We start from the raw sequence: 24244 nt of genomic DNA on the forward strand, positions 1-24244 counted from the left end.
ATAAAAGAAAGGAGAAAAAGAAAAAAGTATTAGAAACTAAAATATTGCTGAGCTTGTAAGAAATAAGTGAATTATTAAAAGAAAGCACTTAAAAGTAGAATGTGGAACTGTCCTCAAGGTTAATGGATTTACATCCATCCTAAGATTCTAAGACCACATCTTGGATTAGATGGAGTGTAAAGGAATGAATCTGTGAGACTTACCTGGAGTATACAGAAAGGCCTCAGATTATTCAATTCATCAGCTCCCCCTGCCTGCTTGCATAAGAAAATGCAAATAATCTGTGGAAGAAAATACCTTTAATTTTTCTTTTAGAAATCACATTTACTAAGATTAGCTTGATTTAAAATAAGTCATTGAATACTTCAGGAAATTAGCCAATATGTCAATGAGAAATATGAACATCAGATTTGGTTACCAAGGATTTTAGATATTTAAATAATCACATGCATTATAAATAATTATCACATGCATAATCACATGTATAATAATTATAATTATAATTGTGATTAAATCATTTGAAGAAATCATTTGACTTAATTAGGGACTATCACAAGTTAATGGACAGGTTTGAAAATACAAAAGTCTTTGAATCTAACACTGTGATCACTGAAATTAAAAACTCAATGGATGACATAGGAAAGGAGATAATTAGTGAGCTATAAAATGTGTCTGAAGATATTATCAAGAATTCAGCACAAATAGGCACAATAAGGACAACATGAGAGGTTATGTAAAAAGGAGGATTAAAAGGAAAGGCCTGATGTGTATCAAATTTGAGAAAGAGAGAAAGAATTTGAATGATGGTTGAATATATCTATTCACTTTTATTTTATTAAGATCACATACCATCAGATTTGGTATACTTTCCTACTGGAAAACTGGACTCTAGGAGAAGTGACAATAGAGGATTGAACAAAATTGACAGAATTTAAAGCTAGATTTTTATTGATTGCCAAACTGTGTCAAAGCTGTAAGGACTAGAAAAGAGTTTTTTGCTTTGGGGATAATGTCCCACAAAATTTGCCTTCAAGGGCTGCCTGGTTAAAGAAAAACATCAACATAAGTTTCAAGAGAGTTTTTGAACTTGTTGAAGTTAGGGAGGCTTCCAAATATCGAAATCCAATTTAAACTTAATGAAGTCTCAGAATTCGAGCACTGCTGTGGTCAGACTTTCTAATGGAATTACAGCTGTGTGTTCAAAAGGAGAAAGGTATGTAGTTTTTCAATTCAGAATCAAAATGTAAACTAAATTAAAAATAAGCTAAGATAACAGAAAGATCATCAAATCTTGTGTTTTCTTACATTTCAACAGCATGTAAATGTATTCAAAAGAGAACAAGAGAAGAAGTAACACAAAATCATCCTGTAATTTTTTCTGTGTAGTAACATTAAAAAATTGACAAAAACACTTAAAATTACCAAGAATTTAAAAAGTATTGTAATCACATTTTACCCCTGCACAAGCTACAATAGAAAAATGACAATAAAATGCAATTATTTCAATGAAACAACTTTAAATTGATTTAAAATTTGATACATAAGATAATTTTTCTCATTTTGTCTTGATCCTTAAAATATTTTTACCATGAACTATAATGAGTTCCTCAAGAAACACACTTCTACTGTTCATGTTTGGCTACTGAGGAATTAAGCAATTCAAATTAATGCTACCCATGGAGCTGAATTAGGCAATACAGAATAATGTTACTTGTGGAATTGACTATTGCTGATTTATTTCTCCCAGTACAGTGCTTCTCTGTGATTTGTTATCTACCTTTAGTTATGACCTGCATGATTTGAGTGGATAGTTAATGAAAGAAATAATAATAATAATCAAAATATAATATTCAAATGGATGAAATGAAAACAAAAAGATGCTCAGCCCAGTAATAATAAAGAAGCACAAATAATTTAAACTACAATTAGGTACATTTTCATAGCCACTTAAATAGCTGCAAATAAAAATTCTGAGCTACTAAACTTTGCAAATATGTGGCGCTCAGGAAAATCATGCAGCTAATGAGAATGTAAGTTTTTGATGCAAACACTTCAGAATTCTATTTAGCATTATCTATTATAATTGAACATATAATACATGTATATTTTCAAAAGAAATTAATATGTACATATTCTTACAGAAAAGCATAAGAATATTAACAGAACCATTATTTGAAATAGTAGAAAAGAGAAAACAACCCAAATGCCTTAAAAATCTTCCCTATTCATCCAAGGAAATACTACACAGCAGTGTACAATATACTAATAGCACATGAGAGCCTCCTCAGTACAGCAGATGCATAACATTTTTTATAATAGAGTATATTACTAAATTCCCATAGCAATATTCCTGTAGTATAGGAAATACCATAGAGCATAACAATGTCTAAAGTTTAATATTAAATAGTGTATAATCTTTGTATTATTTTTAACTGGCTGCAATTATAGTTTGAATATTCTTTCATATGCACAAATGTTCTACAATATTAGGCACAAATAATATACTATAAGTAATTATAACTGAACATGAGTGAACACATAATGTTGAACATACTTTTAAACGGAAATAATTATATTGAAAGACAGTATCTAGGCACAGAGGAATACACGTCGGGGTCTTAAGCCCCCTTGCTCTTCTCGACCAGCGACAAGGGAAGGGGACACTCCCCAACAAGGTCAGACTGGGATAGGTAGGGCCGACCGACCACCTGCTCCCAGCCCTCTGGGCGGAGGACAATCAGACACGTCAGGGAGACCAGTCAGAGCAGGAACTCATTTATTGAGGAAATCACACAGCTTTTATGTAGGGTGGGGGCTAGGTGGGAACCAATTAGCTTAAAGGTCAGCAAGGCATGGGGGTTCACGCAGGTGAGAGTCCCATAGGACTATATGGCCAGCACGAGCTGATCACGTTCGTGGAACTGTTGTTAACCAACCCCTGACAGTGGTCCAATTTATCATCATTAACCTTTGAAACTGCCTTTGAAGCCTTGATCTTGCTCACTCGCCAGAGAGTAAGTGCCGATTGCTGCCACTTCTGCTTGCCACCGACCAGTGGGACAAACAACACGTACTCTTCAGAGGTTCATGAAGCAGCTTCCACTTTATTCCGATAACACCCTCAATATATAAGCAGTCTCATGCATAAGCAATTGTAACCAGATATGTCCATCCAATCCTATTAAAGGTCAAGCGATCATGAGCTCAAGCATACATGTAAGATATATCTGTCCACACGCTAAGCGGCTGAACTAATTATCATACAGCCAATGGTAAATGCTTCCTGTTTTTCTCAAGGTGCATTCAGCACGCCCTTTGACTCTCTGCCAGTTGCCATCTTTGGATGCATGTGGCATAACCCTGGGCCCCGGGTCTCACCTGCCACATTTCCCCCTGTCTGTTTATAAAGGAGACGGTGCCTGTCTTAGGTTGTCCACGGCAGAGTCACATTCTTACCTGTCATTGGACAATGAGGCTCTAGCCCTCATTTCCTGTCTTAGGTCAGTATGAGCTCCCCATGAATCTTACCTGTCTTTGACTACCAGTCTAGCACATTTAATCAGACTTGGGGGGATGAGCCAGCATCAATTGCGATGAGAGCTTGGCGAATAATGGCTGTTTCTCTGCGCCAATGTATACGCGTTTTGTATAAACACTGTATGCACAGAACAGATACACAAGAGACCTCCCCTGGACAAAAACCCAAACCATTATTTTTCCCATTGAACAGCAGACTGGAGAAATGTGGCAAATTGTTGTAAAAATAGGAGGATATAGAATAGAAGAGTTGGTAAGGGGTACAGGATAGGGCCACGTCTTTACTATCCCCCATAGTTCAAGCGAGTCTCCTCCATTAACTTCGTGAGAAATCACCAGCACCATCAGCAGGAGAAGCCTCCTCATCTTCTTCCTGTTTTGGGGTTTGTTGAGGCCTTGACCAATCTCTCCGGCACCCAAATTGGCGATTGTGCGTCCTGTGGGAAAACACAAACAGATCCTCGGATCCAGATTAACACTGGATCTGGGCCTTTCCATTGTCCTGATAGAATGTCCTTCCAGAGCACTTGAGGTAGATGTTTTTTATTAGGCTCTGAATGACAGCCAGCAGCCGATTGGCCCTCAGAATCGAGATTTTAAAAATTTAAGATGAAGAAGGCAACAGATAATTTGTCTTTTGGGGATCTGTATGATGCCCCTATTCCCCCTTTTTGTCTAAAAAGCATGTTTTTAAGCGTTAAATGGGCACGCTCAACAATGCTTTGTCCAGGAGGATTATAGGGAATTCCTGTGACATGTTGAATACCAAAGGTGGAAAGGGATACTTTTAACGCCTTAAGGATTAATTCTGCCACAGATTCAGTAAACAAGGATAATACCTTGTTAGGGGCATAATTCATGTGAACCCATAGAATAGGACCCTTTTGCCAAAACACTCCTGTGGGTAACTTATTTGTGGCCAAGACAGTGAATGATAAAGGCTTAGCTAGGTCAATACGATCAAGATGAACCTTTTCCATAGCTGTTTCAACAAGCTTGAGAGCTGTTCGAGTCTTAGGGGTAAGCACTCACTTAGAAAGGGGGTCAGAATCACCTTTAAGAATATCAAACAGGGGGCCCAAACTTGAGGTGGGTAAATGAAGGTAACATTGCTCTAAGACAGGTTTTACCTTATGAGCTAGCAAAATATCATCCATATAATGATAGATTAAAAGTTGAGGGTTAATTTGTTGATACACACTGGGGTAGAAATTAATCTGATTACCTTGTCCTTCATATGGTCCTTGGCCTGTCAGCATGTTTAGATTCCATTGAGGATTGCCCGCAACTGCATTACATCGGGGGTAGTATCAGAACATAACTCCTGGTTAACCACCTTCCATTTTAATATGGTTGAGCTTTTGTTAGGATTGGAAGCCATACCCAATCCCCTTGAAGTCTGATCTGCCTGTTGAAGTGGCCAGGCTTTGGTCCATTCTGTAATTTTGATAATACTTTTGTCAGCCCCAGTATCTAATAAGCCCTCAAAACTTTTGCCTTCTATTACTAACTTTGTCATAGGTCTATCTTTTAAATCCAATGTTAACATGACCATATTTTGGCCAGTAGAACCTAATCCTTTATTTCCCCTATTAATTTTCTTTGATGGATATTGATCATGGCAGCTGGGTAAGACCAACAATTGTGCTATGCGATCACCCTGAGCTATTATTGCTACACCTCTGGGTGAAGAAGCAAGGATTTTTATTTCTCCTGTAAAATCAGGGTCTATAACTCCAGGGACAATATTTAATACTTTTAAAGCAGAAGAACTCCTCCCCAGAACTAGTCCCACTGTTCCTTTAGGTAATGGGCCGACAACCGAAGTTGGTATTGGTTGTACTCCCATCTCTGGAGTTAATACTACTCTGGCGGAGGCACAGAGGTCTGAACATCTACTTTCTCTTTCAGAAGCTCGACTTGATTGTTCTTCTTTTACAGTTTCTAATATCTTTTCCCCTTCTCTTAACCGTTCTTGAAATTTTGGTTTTTTGGAAGTCAGACAGAAACGAACTAATGTTCATATAGCCACAACAACAACAAACAGAAACGAAACAAGAAAAGGTAACACAAATAACACCTTGCATGCCACAACAACAACAAACAGAAATGAAACAAGAAAAGGTAACACCTTACACATATTCAATTACTACAGGATGTCCTTTGCTGTCTCTTGGGACAGCCTTTCATTACATTCCCTCTCTAGGGGAATCTTCCGTTAAAACCTTAAGGCCACTGTTTCCTCAAATAGGGAAACCTTCTCATTAATTACGCTAGCGAAACTGTCTTTTACTTTCCTGAGCGCTCACCGTTCCCGAACGGGCTGCCACTTGCCACTTGCCGCCGCTTCCGCTTGCCACCGACCAGCGGGACAAACAACACGTACTCTTCAGAGGTTCATGAAGCAGCTTCCACTTTATTCCGATAACACCCTCAATATATAAGCAGTCTCATGCATATGCAATTGTAACCAGATATGTCCATCCAATCCTATTAAAGGTCAAGCGATCACGAGCTCAAGCATACATGTAAGATATATCTGTCCACGCGCTAGGCGGCTGAACTAATTATCATATAGCCAATGGTAAACGCTTCCTGTTTTTCTCAAGGTGCATTCAGCACGCCCTTTGGCTCTCTGCCAGTCGCCATCTTTGGATGCATGTGGCATAACCCTGGGCCCTGGGTCTTGTCCGCCACAAGTAAGGAGTCAGCCTGAGTTAGTTAACGTGTCATTAGTCCCAACAAATACATGCTGCATGATTCAATTGGTAGTGGATTCAAACCTCAAAGTTTAATTGTAGAAGTTTAAAAATTGGATATTTCTGCATCTTTTGAGAAGATATTGAAAAGTGACAAGGATAATTGTCACATCCATAGTCCAGTTGAACCAGTGCACTTGGGTAGATTGTGTAGAGGTCAAAGAAAGTGCCTGTAGACTGCATATGAGGCATAAATTCAGGGAAATCTTACCTGGGATTAGTGATTAATCAGGAAGAGTTCAGTGGCCATAACTGAACAGATAACACCTCTGTCCCTTAAGATGCTTCACTAAGCAGTGCTTCCTCTTTCTCAGGGTGTTCTGTCCAGTGGCAGCTGGCTGGATGAATAGCATAGATCTTTTCCTCAATTCTGCCCCAGGTGCCACTGAGAGAGGGCTATTGTGTGTTAGGCTTTAGAAACAGTGACAACATCAGCATTACCTTGTTTATATAACAAACACCCCAAGTAACAACTGTCCTGGTATTATGGTTTAGATATGAGGTGCCCCCAAAAGTTCATGTGGTAGATAATGCAAGAAAGTTTAGAGGTGAAATGATCAGATAATGAGAGCTTTAACTTAATCAGTGCATTAATCTGCTGATAGGAATTAACTTGGTGGTACTTACAGACACCTAGGATGTGGCTGGAGGAGGTGAGCCACTTGGGAGCACCTTTGGGACATGAATTTTTTCCCTGGTGATCAAAGCTTTCTATGCTTTCTGATTGTCAAGTTCTGAGCTACTTTTCTCTGCCATGCCCTACTGCCATGGTATTTTGCCCCATCTTGAACCCAGAACCATGGAGTCTGCTATCTATGGAATGAGACCTCTGAAACTATGAATGCCAAATAAATTTTCTCCTCTAAAATTGTTCTTGTCAGGTCTTTAGGTCTCAGCAGTGAAAAAAATTGACTAAAATGCCTGGCGTACATACAAGAAGGTAACTTTCTACAAATAACTCTAACTTGTATTAATATTCAAAGTGCAAGAAGAGAAAACCAGTGTCCTTCAAGATAATATGTATCCAGTCTTCCTCTCATTGTTCCCTTAACTTGACCGGGTTTTTGGAAACAAAAAGCAGCAGTAGGTGTTTTACTGTCCCATTTTCTTTAAGGATGGATGATACAAGAGTATCTCTTCTGGCACAGGAAGTGCTTCATGATGTTGGTAGTATTTTCACAGTTGTTTGCTTTGTGCAAAATCACTGAACCTTATATATTGAGCACTGTTTTGTATGTGGGTTGCAAATTTTTAAAAATTATAATGTTAAATAATTAAGAATTTATGTGAATTTCTTACCTTAGAAAGTAAAAATTTGAAACTATGTTGGCCAAGGCCATATAGAGCTTTAGTACATACAAAGTATTTCTACATACATTTCAAAATTAGATTTTTATGCTTAACTTAAAAGATATTCAAAAATATGTTTGGAGTGAAGTATTATCAGGCTCTGAGTAATTTTTTCTAGGTTATAGCAATTTTCTTTATAACTAGAAAAATATAAAAGGTATTATTGAGAGTGGGTGGTGGATACATCTGCCAAATGAGGCACTACTGGAATAAAAAATCATCATTCACATTCATCCAGTTGGGTGTAAAAACCTCAAACATTGTTTTTAAATCATATTAAAATTGAAAAATTATAGTTGTATATATATATATATATATATATATATATACAGAGTAAAATGAAATGCGATGCAACATGCATACCATGTGAATTGATTAAATCAAACTAACTAGTATGTCTATTGCCTCCCCTCAAATTCTTGTAATTTATTTTTATCGTGAGAACATTTGAAATTTACTCTCTTACCAGTTTGGAAATGCACAATACATTACGGTTCACCAAAGTTATCCAGAAATATTTTTTTATGTAGTTTCATGCAGTGAGCTATTTAAAACTACAGTGCAAGGCCCAGGTGGTGGAACCAGACTGCAGGCAGCTTCTTGAGGAGGGCTGCCCAATGAGAGAGTCACTCGCAGGGCCAGGCTCCCCAGCCAGGTGGTAGTTCTGGATCCCTGGGAACGTCCCAGAGGAGGGCTGCCTAGCTCAGGCAGTAGTTCTGGACTGAAGGGAACTTCTCAGAGGAGAGCTGCCCAGTGAGACTTCCCCATCAGTTGAGTGTTCCCTGCCGGGTAAGGCTTTCCCACCAGGGCAGTAGAACGAGAGACCAAGGCCCAGGCCAGCCATGCCCCAACCTGCAGTCTAGTCCCCCTTTGGGCGATCATCAGTCAACATGTGGAGGCACCTCTGCCCACTGACAGGGAATATACCCCACCTGCAGGCCACCACCTCTAGAGGGGCAGCTTCCTAGTGGAGCACCGCATTATCAAGTTCCTCCAAGACTTCAGGCTAGGAGGTGAGTTATTGGAAATCTACAGGGACACTATAAGTCAATAGAGGAAATCTGCAATATCTCAGAGTTTCACTACTGTTAGGGATACCACGAAAACCATGCTGGACACGGGAAATCACAAAAGGGAGTTTATTAAGCAAACAGTGTATCTCTGCAGGGTAAGAGAGAAAATGAGAGGAAAAGAAAGGGAAAGAGAAAGGGCACATGCAAGAAAGAGTGTGAAAAGCGAGGAGGAGAAAGATAGTGAGTCAGGGGGAGGGAAAAGCAAGTTGGAAAAGATAGTGGTTGAAACCTGCCGGGCTATCAGGAGACTTGCAAGTTGACTGATGAACCAATAACTAGCTCGGATGTTCACAGACTGACAACAGTTGGGAGGCGGGGAAATGGCTGCAACGGAAAGGGTGGGGAGAGCAGTTTCATACATTACGACTACTAGAGGGGTAGATACCTGAGCAATATGAGAAAACAAGGGAAGAAAATGTCCCAAACAAATCCAGATGCTACATCAATAAAATCCAATGACAGCATGGCAGAAGAAATGTCAGAAAGGGAGTTCAGAAAGTAAATAATTTAAATAATCAGAGAAGCAAATGATGAGATGAGAAAGCAAATGCAGCCTTTGAATGATCGCACCAATCAACAGTTAAAAGAGCAAATGGGGAAACAAAAGATCATTTCAACAAAGACTTAGAGATACTGAAAAAAAAAAAAAAAAAAAAACAAGAAGAAATCCTTGAAATGAAGGAAACAATAAACCGAATTAAAAACTCCATACAAAGCATAAATGTTATGTCATAAATTAGGTGACTGTAGAGAGCAGAGCTGAGCACCTGGAACAAAGGCCAGCCGGCCAAAGAGGACCAGCAAGGGGGGTTAGAAAATTCTACTGGTTTGTCACTCAACAGGACCCCCTCCCAACCCAGTCTATAAAAACCCTGGGCAGCCAGGGCCACGAGCAATTTTCTTTGGGTGTGTACACACCCAGAGTCTGAGAATTTTGCCCAAGAGCCAAATTCTAATAAAGCTTCCTCTGGCCACTTTCTGTCCGATTTTATTTGACCGCTAACTGTGCCCGCTGAGCCCGCCGAGTCCCCCGAGCCTGCAGAGCTTACATTTGGTCCCGCCACTGAGCCCGCCGAGTTTATAATAACCAATAGGGTAAAACACCTGGAAGACGGAACCTCAGATATTGAAGAAAAAATATTTAATCTTGAAAACAAAGTTGAACAAACAGAGAAGATGGTAAGAAATATGAACAGAATCTACAAGAATTATGGAATATCATGAAAAGGCCAAATTTAAGAGTTCTTGGGATTGAGGAAGGCTTAGAAAAACAAACCAAAGGAATGAACAATCTATTCAATGAAATAATATCAGAAAATTTCCCAAATCTGAAGAATGAAATGGAAAATCAAGTACAAGAGGCTTATACAACTCCAAATATACAAAAATACAACAGACACACACCAAGGCACATTATAATAAATTCCAAACATACAAAATAAAGACAGAATTTTAAAGACTGTGAGAGAAAAAAAAAATACATTCGGGGGAAACCAATACAGATATCAGCAGACTTTTCAACCCAGACCTTAAAAACTAGAAGGGCCTGGAACAACATTTTTCAGGCTCTGAAAGAAGAGAGATGCCAACCAAGAATCTTATACCCAGCAAAACTTACCTTCAGATTTGATGATGAAATAAAATCCTTCCAGGAAAAACAAAAGCTAAAAGAATTTACAAAAAGAAAGCCAGCATTACAGAACATTCTCAGCAAAATATTCCATGAGGAAGAGATGAAAAACAACAATGTAAATCAGCAAAGGGAGGAACTACCCTAAAGGAATAACCAAATAAAGGAGAAACCAAGACATGTTATAAAACAAAATTGAGCCAAATGACCAGGAATACAAATCATATCTCAATAATAATCCTGAATGTTAATGGCCTGAACTCATCAATCAAAAGACATAGACTGGCAGATTGGATTACAAAGAAAGATCCAACAATATGCTGCCTGCAAGAGACTCATCTCATAGACATACCCACAGACTAAAGGTGAAAGGATGAGAAAAAACTTACCATGCACATGGACACAGCAAAAAAGCAGGGGTATTCATCCTCATATCAGATAAAGCAGACTTCAAGTCAAAATTAGTTAGAAAGGGTAAAGAAGGACATTTCATACTGCTTAAGGGAAGCATAAATCAACAAGACATAACAATCATATATATCTAATCCACAAACAGTGGCTCATCCATGTACATCAAACAAATCCTTCTCAATTCCAGGAATCAAATAGACCACAACACAATAATACTAGGTGACTTTAACACACTGCTCTCACCACTGGACAGATCATCCAAACAAAAATTGAACAAAGAAACCATAGATCTCAATAACACAATCAATAATTTAGACTTAACAGACATATATGGAATATTCCATCCAACAAAGAGGGAATACACTTTTTTCTCAGCAGCACATGGATCCTTCTATAAAATAGACCATATATTAGCCACAAAGCTACTGTTAGAAAATGCAAGAAGATAGAGATACTACCTTGTATTCTATCAGATCATAATGGATTGAAATTAGAAATAAATGACAGAATAAAAAACAGAAACTACTCCAACACCTGGAGATTAAATATTATGCTATTGAATGATGAATGGATAACAGAAGATATCTAGAGGGAAATAAAAAAATTCTTAAAGTGAAGAAGAACAAGGACACATCATATCAAAATCTCTGGGACACTATGAAAGCAGTACTTAGAGGAAAATTTATTTCATGGAGTGCATTCAATAAAAGAAGAAAAAAAAAATCAACAAATAAATTACCTAACACTACAGCTCATAGCCGTAGAAAAACAAGAACAGAGTAACACCAAAAGTAGTAGAAGACAGGAAATAGTTAAAATCAGAGATGAAATTGAAACAAAAGAAACATTGAAAAAATTGACAATATATACACTTTGTTCTTTGAAAAAATAAACAAAATTGATAAATCCTTAGCCACACTAACAAAGAGGAGAGACCAAACTCAAATTACAAAAATTCAGAATGAACAAGGAAATATCACAGCAGACACTATTGATATACAAAACATAATTAGAAGCTAGTTTGAAAATCTGTACTCCAACAAAATAGAAAATCTCGAAGACCTCAACAGGTTTCTAGAGATATATGGTTCACCCAAATTGAACCAGGAGGACATACACAATTTAAATAGATCAATTTCAAGTAATGAAATAGAAGAAGTCATCAAAAGCTTACCAAAAAAGAAAAGTCTGGGACCAGATGAGTTCTCAGCCGAGTTCTACAAAACCTTTAAAGAAGAGATCATTCCAATACTACTCAAAATATTCCATGAAATACAAGAGGAAAGAAGCCTTCCAAACTCATTCTATAAAGCCAATATCACCCTGATACCTAAACCAGACAGAGACACATTGAGGAAAGAAAATTTCAGACCAATATCCTTAATGAACACTGATGCAAAAATTCTCAAAAAAATTTTAGCAAATTGCATACAAAAACATATTAAAAAGATAGTGCACCATGATCAAGTGGGTTTTATCCCAGGAATGCAAGGATAAAACAATCCAGAAATCAATAAATGTAATTCACCATGTCAACAGACTTAAAGTTAAGAATCACATGATTATTTTGATAGATGCAGAAAAAGCATTTGATAAATTACAGCATCTCTTCATACTGAAAACACTAGAAAAAATAGGGATAGTAGGAACATTTCTTAACATTGTAAAGGCTATCTATGCTAAGCCCATGGCCAATATATCATTCTAAATGGTGAAAAAAATGCAAGCATTCCCCCTAAAAACTGTAACAAGGCAGGGATGCCCTCTTTCATCACTTCTATTCAACATTGTCCTTGAAACTCTAACCAGAGCAATTAGACAGACCAAAGAATTTAAAGGGATACGAATAGGAAAAGAAGAACTCAAAATATCCCTATTTGCTGATGACATGATTTTATATTAAGAGGAACCCGGAAATTCCACCAGAAAACTTTTAGAACTTATAAATGAATTCAGTAAAGTAGCAGGATATAAAATCAATGCTCATAAATCTAATGCATTTTTATTCATAAGTGATGAATCCTCAGAAAGAAAAATTAGGAAAACTACCCCATTCACAATAACCTTGAGAAAAATAAAATACTTGGGAATTCATCTAACAAGAGAGGTGAAAGACCTCTACAATGAGAACTACAGAACAGTAAAGAAAGAAATTAAAGAAAACCTTAGAAGATGGAAAGATCTCCCATGTTCTTGGATAGGCAGAATTAATATTGTCAAAATGGCCATACTACCAAAAGTGTTATACAAACTCAAAGCAATTGCAATTAAAATCCCAATGACGTACCTTACAGAAATAGAGCAAGAAATCATGAAATTCATCTGGAAGAATAAGAAACCCAGAATAGCTAAAGCAATCCTTAGCAAGAAGAGTGATGCAGGGGGCATTGCAATACCAGAACTTCAACTCTACTACAAAATAATAGTAAGAAAAACAGCATGGTATTGGCACCAAAATAGACAGGAAGATCAATGGTACAGAATAGAGGACACAGAGACAAACTCACATAAAAAGTTTTCTCATACTAGACAAAGGTGCCAAAAATGTGCAACAAAGAAAAGGTAGCCTGTTCAACAAATGGCGCCAGGAAAATTGGAAATTCATATGCAACAGAATGAAACTAAACCCCTCTCTCTCACCCTGCACAAAACTCAACTCAAAATGGATCAATGACCTTGGAATTAGACCAGAGACCCTGCACCTTACAGAAGAAAAAGTAGGTCCAAATCTTCAACATGTCAGCCTAGGATCAGACTTCCTTAACAGGACTCCCATAGCACAAGAAATAAAAGCAGGAATCAGTAACTGGGATAGATTCAAACTAAAAGCTTTCTCTCAGCAAAGGAAACTATCAGCAATGTGAAGAAAGAGCCTACAGAGTGGGAGAAAATCTTTACCACTCATACTTCAGACAGAGCTCTAATTTTTAGAGTATATAAAGAACTCAAAAAACGGCACCAAGAATACAAATAACCCAATCAACAAATGGGCTAAGGAAATGAACAGACACTTCACAGAAGAAGATCTACAAGCAATCAACAGATATGTGAAAAAATGTTCAACATCTCTAGTAATAAGAGAAACACAAATCAAAACTACCCTAGGATTCCATCTCACCCCAATTAGAAAGGCGATTTATAAGTTCTAGAGGCCTTCTGGTGGAGTTTTGGGGTCCTCTAAATATAGGATCATGCTGTCAGTTACCTAATTACTCTGCCTATTAGGACTATGTTGACTAGAATTGGTGAAAGAAGACATCCCTGTCTTGTTCCATCCTTGTCTTGTTCCACTTTGTAGAGGGAATGCTTTAAGTTTTGCTCCATTTAAAATGATGTTGGCCTTGGGTTTGACAATATAGCATTTACAATGTTGAGGTATGTTCCATCTGTCCCTAGTTGTTCTAAGTGTTTGGATCACGAATGGAAGCTATATTTTGTCAAATGCTTTTTTGAAACTATTGAGACAATCATATGATCCTTATCTTTAAGTCTATTGATATGGTGAACTCACCATATTGTTGAAATCACCATATCACCATATGATTCATAATGTTGAAACATGCATCTGTGGGATGAATCCCACTTGATCATGGTGCACTATCTTTACAATATGTATTTGTATGCAATTTGCCAGGATTTTATTAAGAATTTTTTGCATCTATGTTCATCAGGGATAGTGGTCTGACTTCTTTCCTTGATGTATCTGTTTGGGTATCAGGGTATTACTAGATAAATAGAATGAGTTTGGAAAGTTTCCCTCCTTTTCTATTTTGTGGAATAACTTCAGGAGGATTGGTATTAGTTCTTTTTTAAAAGGTCTGGTAGAATTCAGCTGAGAATTCATCTGGTCCTCGACTTTTTCTTGTTTGTAGGCTTTTGATGGTGTCTTCAATTTCATTACTTGAATTTGATATATTTAAATTTTTTATGTCCTCCTGCTTTAATTTGAGTAGGTTGTATGTCTTTAGCAATTTGTTGATGTCTTTGAGATTTTCTAATTTATTGGAGTATAAATTTTGAAAATAATTTTGGAATTATACTCTGTATATCAGAATTATCTGCGGTAATATTTCCTTTTTCATCATGAAGTTTATTTGAGTTTATTCCATTTTTCTTTTGCTTAGCTTGGTTAAAAATTTATCAATTTTATTTATCTTTCAAAGATCAAAATTTTGTTTTTTCTTTGAGTTTTTGATTTTTTTTTTTTGTTGCTTGTTTTAATTTCATTGATTTCAGCTCTGGTTTTATTTATTTCCTGTCTTCTACTGCTTTTGGTGTTGATTTATTCTTCTTCCTGAAGGCCCTTGAGATGTAATGTTAGATTATTTATTTGGTATCTTTCTATTCTTTTAAAGAATGAACTCACTGCTGTGAACTCTCCTCTTAGAACCATCTTCATAGTGTCCCAAAGATTTTGATATCATTATTTTAATTTATCTCTAAGTATTTTTTTTAACTTTACCTCTGATTTCTTCTGCTTTCCATTCATCATTCAATAGCGTATTATTTAGTCTCCAGGTGTTAGAGTAGCTTCTATATTTTTTATCTTATCATTTATTTCTAATTTCATTCCATTTGATAGAATGCAAGTTATTACATCTATTTTTTTGGAATGGATTAGAGTTGCTTCTTGGCCTAAGATGTGGACTATTTTAGAAAATGATCCATGTGCTTCTGAGAAGATAGTGTATTTGATCACTGATGGATAAAATATGTCTGTCAAGTCTAAATTATTAATTGAATTTTTAGTTCTATAGCTTCTTTATTTAGTTTTTGTTTGGAAGATCTATCTAGTGATGAGAGAGGCATATTAAAGTCACCCAGTATTATTGTGTTGTGGTCTATTTGATTCTTGATATTGTTTGATGTACTTAGATCCTCCTTTGTTTGGGGCATAAATACTTAACAATTGCTATTTCTTGTTGTTGTATAGTTTCCTTAAACAGTATGAAATGACCTTCTTTGTCTCTTCTGATTAACATTGCCTTGAAGTCCAAAGTTCACTTTATCATATGAGGATTTAAACCCCTGCATGTTTATGAGATCCATGTGAATGATGTTTTTTCCCAACTTTCACCTTCAGTCTGAGGATGTCCTTGTCTATGAGGTGAGTCTCCTGGAAACAGCATATTGTTGGGTCTTGTTTTTTAATCTAATCTGCCAGTCTATGTTTTTGATTAATGAGATTAGGCCATTTACACTCAATGTTATTATTGAGAAATTATTTTCATTACATGTCTTTTTGATACATTTCTAGTTTCTAATTTGTTTTAATTTTTCTTTTGATTGACCATTCTAGTATAGTTCCTCCCTCTGCTGGTTTTCAATTTTATTTTTCATTTCTTCTTCATGAAATATTTTATTGAGTATGTTTTGTAGTACGGGCTTTCAACTTGTGAAATTTTTTAACTTTTGTTTATCATGGAAGATTTATTTCATCTTCAAATATGAAGCTTAATTTTTCTGGGTATGTATAGTATTCTTGGTTGGCATCCATATCTTTCAGATCTTGGTATATATTATTCCAAGACCTCCTAGCTTTGAGGGTTTGGCTGAGAAATTAACTGAAATCCAGTTTGTATTACCTCCAAACGTGACCTGTCATTTTCTCTAGCATTCCTTTAAATTCTGTTTTTATTCTGTTTGTTAGGCATTTTCATAATAATGTGCCTTGTTATGTTTCTATTGTAGTTTATATATTTGGAGTCTTTTATCTTCTGTATTTGATTTTACATTTCATTCTTAATGTTTGAGAAATTTTCTGATATTATTTCATTAAAGATATTGTACGTTCTTTAGTTTGTATTTCAGAGCCTTCATCTACCCTGATAAATCTTAAATTATGCCTTTTCGTGTTATCCCATATTTCTTGAAAATTCTGTTCCTGGTCTCTTAACATCTTTTCTCCATGGTCAACTTTATCTTCCAGATTATGTATTTTGTCTTCATTGCCTGAAACTCTATCCTCCAAGTGGTCTAGTCTGCTGATGATGCCTTTATTTGAATTTTTAATTGGTTTATTGATTCCTTTATTTCAAGGATTTCCATTTGATTCATTTTCATAATTTCTATTCCCTTATTGAAGTGATCTTTCACTTCTATTTTAGCTCTGATGTCATGCCTTACATCTTTTATCTCCAGATCAGCTTAACTATGGACTTTCTAAATTCTTTCTCCTGACATTTCCTCTACTGTGGTATTAATGGATTCTGTTATTGAGGTATCTTGGATGGTTTGTTTGAGATGGTTTGTTACCTTGCTTTTTCATATTGTTTGTGTGTTTACTCATATATTAGTATGAATCTGAGGCAACAGACCTTCTAACTTATGAACTTATAGTGTTCCTGAACATTCACAGTACTTCACAATTGAAGGGGGAAAAAAATAACAGCAACTAATGCAAACAGGATACAGCATTAAACTAAATACTTAGTTTCTATTATGACATCTACAATGTTAATTGGCACAATAAACAACAATGGTGTGGTAAACAATTAATTGCCAATAATAAAAACAGTAAGTTTGCAAAAGGATCTGCTATTTCAAAAGCAAACAGGGAGAATTCAGAAGAGATGTTAAAATGTGATGATTATGAGGGAGGAGGAGAGAAAGTAGAAGTAAAAAAATTAAAGGAAGTGTGAGAGAGAGAATAGAATTGTGGCTGTTTGCAAAAGAAAAGAGATTGAGAGAATCAAGAGTAGACAAGTGAAAAAATAGAAAACAAAACCAAAATGTATTACTCAAAAACCCTAACCCTCAAAAGACAGAGTCATGAAAAATATGTACCTTAGAAATGAGAAAAGTGAGACAAATATGTGTATGTAAAAATTTCCATAAGCAGTTCAGCACACAATAAAAAAAATAGATAGAAGTAGATAGGAAGGGGGGAGAGAAAAGGACTTTTTATGAAAAATTAAGGAATTATTTCCATTGAGTTATCAAAAATTGTCAATGGTAATATATGTTGGGTGTCTGTTCCCAAGTCTCTTTCTTTCCATTTTTTCTTGAGGTTCCTGTGCACAAGAGTAATAGTCTCAGGCTTTCAAGTCCTTCTTTTTTTTCTATTGCTCATCAATTTGCTGATTTGAGTTACAAAATTCTGGCCGGATCCAAGATGGTGGACTAGAGGGAGGCTGTGTTCCTTGTCGCTCTGTAACTCTGGTTTCAAGCAGAGGATGTCTGTTTCTCGTTGAGGCAGTTTTTGCTGCTTATCGATCCCCTGGTGTTTACCCCATTTGTCTGCTGTGGTGACCTGCAGTCTGTCAGCATATTGACGCCTTTTTTGAGTGCAGATTGCTCACTGTCAGGCATCTATCATGCACCATTTGCCTGCCTCTCGCCTGTCCATCGCCTGCCTTACATCTATTCATCATCCAATGCTCGAGGTTCACCTCCGGATCGTCAGACAACAGTCAGCAAACTGATCGCCGACCACCAGCGGAGCACCAGCTGCCTGCTGTTGCCTGGAAGTTCACTGTTACAGTACCTGCAGGTTTGATTATACGAAGTTGCTGCCATTTTGTGACAACAGCCAGGCCCCATAGGACCCCTGGCCGGATTGACTGAGCACGTCTTCAGGATATCTCAGCCCAACCAATCACTCCCTGCCTCTGGGGCCCTCACATCGACTGACTGCTCCCTGCTGCCAGGACCCCCAGACCAACTGACTGTGCCCTATCACCGGGACTCCAGACCGACTGATTGCACCCGGCCTCCAGGATCCCACAACCACACCAAACATACCGGAGCTCCAGGACCACTGCCGGACCAACTGCATCCCATCTCCAGGACCTCCAGTTGACCACGTCCACCCCTGAGCTGCAGCTTCCCATTTGCCAACACATTTCGAAGCCAGAGCAGCCATCTTGGATAGTCCTGGAAGCCGAGCTCTGATCTTTGAGTGGGGCAAATCCCATCCTAAGACGCCTGCTGGAGGCTTGAAGCTCATTGTCAGGTACCTCTCATGCATCAGGCTACTGAACTCTGGGAGGTTTCATTAGTATATAACTGTTATACTGTAGATTTTCTTTTTTCTCCTTTTTAAAAAAATTAAGTTTTATTTCTTTACTTTTCTTGCTCTCTTTTCCTTTTGTTTACCTGTTCCCTCAGAGTCTCTTTGTCCATTTTTTGCATGCTAACATCCAATTTCTTTTGATTACACTCTCACCCTTTCTATTTTCTAGAACTTCTGTATATTCTTTTCTTATCCCATTAACAGTCACAGTCTACATCCCTCTGCATCCTCTTTGTCCTCCATTAGAAATTGCAGACCTTATTGCAAACCTGTTTGTTTTACTGAAGATAATATTTGAACTCATTTTGTTTACTATGACAATTTTGTTACTGTCCCCATAGGGGCTATTTGGTCTAGGATTGCATAGTGTCTGATTTGGGCACTGCTAATATTGATCTCCCCTTAAAGAAAGCGTTTTGGAAACCTATAGGACCACTATAAGCCTGTAGGGGGAAATCTGCAATACCCCAGATCTGCACTGCTAGAGGGAAAGATACATGAACAACATGAAAAAACAAGGGAAGAAAATGATCCAAACAAATCTAGATTCTATATTAATAGAATCCAATGACAGTATGTTAGAAGAAATGTCAGAAAAGGACTTCAGATTATACATGATTAAGATGATTCGTGAAGCAAAGGATGAGATAAGAGAGCAAATGCAGGCATTGAATGATAATACCAATAAGCTGAAAGAGCACCTGCAGGAAGCAAAAGGTCATTTCAACAAAGACATAGAGATTCTCAAAAAAAAAAAAAAAAAACCAAATGGAAATCCTTGAAATGAAGGAGACAATAAACCAAATAAAAAATTCAATGGAAAGCATCACCAACAGACTAGACCACTTGGAAGACAGAACCTCAGAAAATGAAGACAAAATATTTAATCTTGAAAATAAAGTTGCCCAAACAGAGAAGATGGTAAGAAGTCATGAACAGAATCTCCAAGAACTATGGGACATCATGAAAAGACCAAATTTAAGAATTATTGGGATTGAGGAAGGCACAGAGATACAAACCAAAGGAATGAACAACCTATTCAATAAAATAATATCAGAAAATTTCCCAAACCTGAAGAATGAAATGGAAAATCAAATACAAGGGGCTTACAGAACACCAAATACAAAATCATAATAGCTCCACACCAAGGCACATTATAATGAAAATACCTAACATTCAAAATAAAGATAGGATTTTGAAGGCTGTGAGAGAAAAGCATCAGATTACATATAGGGAGAGACCAACATGGATAGCAGCCGACTTCTCAACCCAGACTCTAAAAGCTAGAACGGCCTGGAACAACATATTTCAAGCTCTGAAAGAACATGGTTGCCAACCAAGAATCCTATATCCAGCAAAACTAACCTTCAGATTTGAAGATGAAATAAAATCCTTCCATGATAAACAAAAGGTAAAAGAATTTACAAATAGAATGCCTGCACTACAGAATGTTCTCAACAAAGTATTCCATGAGGAGGAAATGAAAAACAACAATGGAGGTCAGCAAAGGGAGGAAGTACCTTAGAGAAAAACCATTCAAAGGAGAAACCAAGCCAACTTAAAAACCAAAAATAAGCCAAATGACTGGGAATACAAATCATATCTCAATAATAACCCTGAACGTTAATGGCCTAAACTCATCAATCAAAAGACATAGACTGTCAGAATGGATTAAAAAGAAAGACCCAACAATATGCTGCCTGCAAGAGACTCATCTCACAGAAAAAGACATTCACAGACAAAAGGTGAAAGAATGGGAAAAAACCTACCACGCACATGGACTCAGTAAAAAAGCGGGGGTTTCCATCCTTCTATCAGATAAAGTGGACTTCAAGCCAAAGTTAGTCAGAAGGGATAAAGAAGGACATTTCATACTGCTTAAGGGAACCATAAATCAGGAAGACATAACGATAGTAAATATTTATGTCACAAACAATGGTGCATCCCTGTACATCAAACAAATCCTTCTCAATTTCAGGGATCACAGAGACCACAACACAATAATTCTGGGTGAATTTAACACACCTCTCTCACCACTAGATAGATCTTCCAAACAAAATCCAACCAAAGAAACCATAGAACTCAATAACACAATCAATAACCTAGACTTAATAGATATATATAGAATATTCCATCCATCAACGAGCGGTTTCACTTTCTTCTCAGCAGCACATGGAACCTTCTCAAAAATAGACCATATGTTATGCCACAAAGCAGCCCTTAGGAAATGCAAAAAAATAGAGATACTGCCTTGTGTTCTATCAGATCATAATGGATTGAGAATAGAAATCAATGACAAAATAAAAAAGAGAAATTACTCCAACACCTGGAGCCTAAATAATATGCTATTGAGTTACAAAATTCTGGGCTTCCCTTCTTGGCAGTATGAGGTGGGATGTGGTGGTGAGTGTTTTCTGCTCCATTCTCAGGGTGAAGTCACTGTAGAGGTGAGAGGATCTCACAAAGGCAGAGCTCCCGAAGGATGGTACAGGTCAAGTAGTTCCCTAGTGCTTTGTTGAATGGTGATTGACCTGAAGATTTTAAATCAGCTCACCTTGAGAGCCCAGCAGCTGTTGATCCATGCTGGGAGTCTGAGTCCCAGGAGTCTAACTTGGGTTCCTTTTGATACTGCTCTACACCGGTGACGAGTCCTGCTTCCTCAGGTATTGAAGTATAAGGCCAGAGAAGCATGCCGAGGCAAATGTAGAGTGGAAATTAAACTTTATTAAAGAAAAATAAACGCAGACTTCTCCTGGGTGGAAGAAGGGGACCCAAAGGCAGAATCCGTGGGATGAGCAAATTTTGTCCTTTTATAGGTTTTATTCTCCCATTCTTTCCCTCTTATCTCTTTCCTTCCTGCCTACGTGATTAGGCCTGGTTTTGCAGGTGAGATGTAAAAAGGGGAGGGCCAAAGTGATTCAGCCAGGTAAGGGCCCAGGGGGCATTAATTAGCATCTCCTTGTCTGTAGTCCCTGACAAAGGCAGGTAAATTTGGTTATCAATGGACTTTTCAGGTCCTTGACATTCCATTCTCCCAGGGCAGTCTCCAATTTCCTGAGGCAGATGGCTTTTGTGGCCTCCATTTCCTCGATCTGACCTGATCCCCTATTTCTACACTAACTGCCTGTCCCCAATTCTGGCTTCACTTTCATGCAGCAATGGAGCCAATCCTTTGCCCCCTCCACTACCCTTGGATCCAGTTCTTCCTGGCCTCCTAGGCTCAGTCCCCAAGTGCCCTCACGCCTACCTACATAATAGAATTCCAAGTCCACCCCAACTTGTTCTGTGAACCACCTCAAAGGGTGAGAGAGATCCAGGATCTCTTGGGTCTGAATGTCCTGTATTCACCTAAGTAAAACATTCTCTGCACATGAATTTCTTCTGGTTTTCTAGTCACACTCTGAGTCACATGGCTGGCCTCTGCCTGGTTTGGTTTCAGACCCAGTTCAAATTACACAGGTCTAGGTAACTGGGTTTGGTCCCCCAGCCACTGGCCACCATAGGATATTGGAAGAAATGGTGTCTGTCTTGGCTCTCTGTGGGCAAGTAGGAATCATGCAGCATCTTTCCCAAATGAGGTATAGTGCAGCTCACCCGCTGGATCAGTCCAATGGTGTCCTTGATCTCTGATTTCTCTGTTTGAAAACACTTCGTGGTGCCACCTGAAATGCAGGTTTTCTTAGTTCATCTCTCTGATTTGCATGTGAGGTCATTTCCAGAGGCTGCCAGGGCCAGAGATAGGTTTTATTATTTTATTTTATTATATCCAACCTTCTGAGTTTGTAGGTTGTTCTGAGAGTCCAGTATTACATCCCAAAAAATTCTCTCTTTTTACCCAACTCATTGAGAAGCCATTTTTCTGCTTTCCTGATCTCATGCCATGGAGCAGCATAGAAAGCAACCTACTCTAGTCAACCATATTCTCTGGAGTTTCTCACCTTTGATTTTTTGGGACTCACTTATTTCACTTAGCACGATAGTCTCTAGTTCCATTCATTTGCTCACAAATGCCAAAAAGTCATTCTTCTTTATAGCTGAGCAATAAGCCTTTATGTGTGTGTGTGTATATATATACATATATATATGTATATATATATATATCTCACCTTTTCTTTATCTATTCATCTGTTGAAGGACACCTAGGTTGGCTCCATAGCTTGGCTATTGTGAATTGTACTGTTACAAACATTGATGTGGATGTACTGTAGTATGCTCATTTTAAATCCTTTGGAGTGGGATAGCTGAGTCACATTGTGGTTCTTCTATTCCTAGATTTCTTTTTCTTTTTTTATTAAATTTTTTTTTTTATTTTTACAAACTGCATTTTGATCCATTGTACACAAAGGAGGAAAAACTTTTCGTTTCTATGGTTGTACACAATGTAGATTCACATCAATCATGTATTATACATATACATAGGGTTATACTGTCTCTTTTATTCTACTATCTTTCCATCTCCCACCCACTCCCACCCCATTTTTCTCTACACCATCCAAAGTTCCTTCATTCTTCTCTTCCCTGCCTGTCACCCTCCCCGCCTTGTTATATATCATCATCCACTTACCAGAGAAAACATTCAACCTTTGGTTTTTTGGGCTTGGCCTAATTCACTTAGCATGATATTTTCCAACTTCATTCATTTACCAGCAAATGCCATAATTTTATTCTTTATGGTTGATTAATATTCCATTGTGTATATATATCACAGTTTCTTTATCCATTCATCAGTTGCAGGGCATCTCGGTTGGTTCCACAATCTAGCTATTGAGAATTAAGCTGCTTGAACATTGATGTGGCTGCATCACTGTAGTATGTGATTTTAAGTCCTTTGGGTATAAACCAAGGAGTGGGACAGCTGGGTCAAATGGTGGATCCATTCCAAGTTTTCAGAGTAATCATCATATTGCTTTCCAGAGTGGCTGTACCAATTTGCAATCCCAACAGCGTTGTATGATATCCCTTTCCCCCACATTTTCACCAATATTTATTGTTACTTGTATTCTTGATGATTTGCATTCTTACTGGAGGGAGATGAAGTCTCAATGTAATTTTGATTTGAATTTTCCTAATTGTTAGAGATGTTGAATATTTTTTTCATATATTTGTTGACTATTTGTATTTCTTCTTTGGAGAAGTGTCTGTTTAGTTATTTTACCCAATTATATTGATTGGGTTACTTTTGTTGTTGTTTTTGTTAAGATTTTTGAGTTCTTTGTAAATTCTGGATATTAATACCCAATATGAAGAGCAGTTGGCAAACACCTCCCATTCTGTAGGCTCTCTCTTCATGCTCTAAATTGTTTCCTTTGCTGTAAAGAAGCTTTTAAATTCTATGCCATCCCACTTATTAATTTTTTATTTTATTTCTTGTCTTTTGGGAGTCTTGTTAAAGAAGTCTGTTCCTGTGCTGACATGTAGGAGTGTTGAGTGTACATTTTCTTCTAGTGGTTGCTGGATTTCTGGTCTAATT

General features: G+C 37.4%; 1 protein-coding gene across 1 annotated transcript in view; it reads left to right on the plus strand.

The window, feature by feature from the left end:
- LOC124982780 (centrosomal protein of 78 kDa-like) overlaps positions 1-24244 on the plus strand; it is a gene marked incomplete at its 5' end in the record, with an annotated part of 45245 nt that overhangs the window by 16638 nt on the left and 4363 nt on the right.

The sequence above is a fragment of the Sciurus carolinensis genome, chromosome 4, assembly GCF_902686445.1.
Source record: "Sciurus carolinensis chromosome 4, mSciCar1.2, whole genome shotgun sequence".
Taxonomy (NCBI): domain Eukaryota; kingdom Metazoa; phylum Chordata; class Mammalia; order Rodentia; family Sciuridae; genus Sciurus; species Sciurus carolinensis.